Genomic DNA, 2,357 nt, shown 5'->3' with positions numbered 1-2,357 from the left:
GGTTTCAAATAAGTTTGTATGATATTTTAGGACTTGTTGGTATATTTGGTTGAGGTCCCGAGGGCCTCAGGTGAGTTTCGGATGGCTAACGGATCAAAAGTTAGATTTAAAACAATTACTGCAATTTTTCTCTTCTGGTGGATATTCTAGCCCGTGATCGAGCCCAAGATCTAGGCCTAGGATCGAGACCCAAGATCGAGGCCACGATCGAGGGTCATGATCAAAGGCAGGGCTCGAGGTTAACAATCGAAGGCCCAGGCTCGATGCCATGATCGAGGCCATGACTGAGGCCCAGGCTCGAGGGCCATAATCGAAGCCACGATCGAGGCCCAGGCTCGATGGCCATGATCGAAGCCACGATCGAGGCCCAGTCCCGAAGGCTACCTGGGCAGAACTATAAAGGAGGGAACTTCGTCTCATTCTCCATTTTTAACAATTTAGAGTTTGAGCAGAGATGAGTTTTGATAGCTTTTCAAGGAAAGACATTGGAGTAAGTGATTCTAACTCGGATTTGGTCAATATACATGAATATATCATTATTTTTACCATTTAATTAGTGTTTTGAGATTGAAATTTTGGAAATTTTTTAGAAATCTCATAGAAACGAATTTTTGAGATTTCGGTATCGATTCAGAGTCGGATTTGAGTGAAACTAGTATGGTTGGATTCGTAATTGAATGAGTTATCGGATTTCATAATTTTCGCCGGATTCCGAGATGTGGGCCCAAGAGACGATATTTTAATTAATTTCGGAATTATTATTGAAAATATAGTTTTTCTTATGAAATTGATTCTATAATTTTTGGTGACTGTATCGAATTATTTTTGGTTAGATTCGAGCCGATCAAAGTTGGATAATCGAGGAAAAGGCCTACTAGTGGATTAAATCAGAGCAAGTTGAGGTAAGTCTTTGGTCTAATCTTGTGAGGGGGAAATTACCTCATAGGTGATTAAATTAATAATTGTTGTTAATTGTGGGGGCTACGTACGCACGAGGTGACGAGAGTCCGTACGTAACTACTATTAATGCTAAAGTCCGGGTAGTTTAGGATTCAAAAGCATGAATTACTTGTGTAAATTATATTCTTTACTTAATTAAATTATTTGATATATATATATATATATATATATATATATATATATATATATATAGTGAATTGTTAGGGAAGATATTAAAAGATAAAAATTTCGTATGCTTAATTTTCTGTTTAGATTAATTAATTGTTAAAAGAAATTGCTCATTTTTTCGAATTTATCTTATTATAAATATACTCTTTTTTCGGAGGTACATAAGAAAATGTCCTCTTTTCTTGTGGAGCGGGCCAAACGCCTCGGCAGGATAGATGCATCTATGGATCGCGCCGCACGTCCCTCGGTAGTATACACGACACTCTGGATCGGGCCGTACAACCTCGGCAGAAATCGTGTATAATAATAATAATTACACAATACTTTGACAGTTTATTGCAGCTTGTGAAGCTAATTGATAAATTTAAAATCTTTGAAATTTAAAGAATTAATTATCTCTGTTGTTAAGAAATTATTATTATTCCTGTAAATGAGGCTAATTGATAAATTGGAAATTTATTGGAATTGAATGAATTTAATTAATATATGTTGAGAATTGTTGCATTTAAAAAAATTTAATTATTTCTGATGGTTATAGAAAATCATTGTAAATTCTATAAATTATGTTGATCTAGATATTGCTATTTTTATTTTATTTATTATTATTGACTCTTAGTGAGTGTCAAAGTCGGTCATCTCGTCTCTACCACTTCGAGATTATGCATGATACTTACTGGGTACACGTTGTTTACGTACTCATGCTACACTTGATGCACTTTTTGTGCAGGATCTGAGGCAGGTACTAGTGGAGGACCTATCATCGAATATCCACGTTATCGTAGTGGTGAGCTGCCTTTCTGAGCCGTTCTGCAGCTACCGGTGCATCTTCTTGCATTTTTATTCTGTCTATTTTTATTTCAGACAGTATTTGGAGTTTTGTATAATCTACTAGATGCTCATACACCCGTGACACCAGGTCTTGGCACACACATTGGTAGAATTTGGAATTGTATTATTTTCTTGGATTTAAGTTAATCGGTATCTTTTCTAATTTCTTAATATTGCTGGTAAAATAATAAAATTTCTTAGAAATGTTTTTTGAGAATCATTGATATATGTTTAATTTATTTGTTGTAGTGTTGGGCGCCATCACGACTTATAGATGAAATTGGGTCGTGACAACTTACGTAATTTAAATATGGAAAAAAAGTTGTATAAGTAAAATCAAACTCCATTTTAGATTCCTCAATATTAGGAGTTTTTACCTAGTTTAAATAAGGAAGAATTTA

Source organism: Nicotiana tomentosiformis, chromosome 5, assembly GCF_000390325.3.
Source record: "Nicotiana tomentosiformis chromosome 5, ASM39032v3, whole genome shotgun sequence".
In the NCBI taxonomy this organism is placed as follows: Eukaryota; Viridiplantae; Streptophyta; class Magnoliopsida; order Solanales; family Solanaceae; genus Nicotiana; species Nicotiana tomentosiformis.
This window is presented reverse-complemented; position numbering follows the sequence as displayed.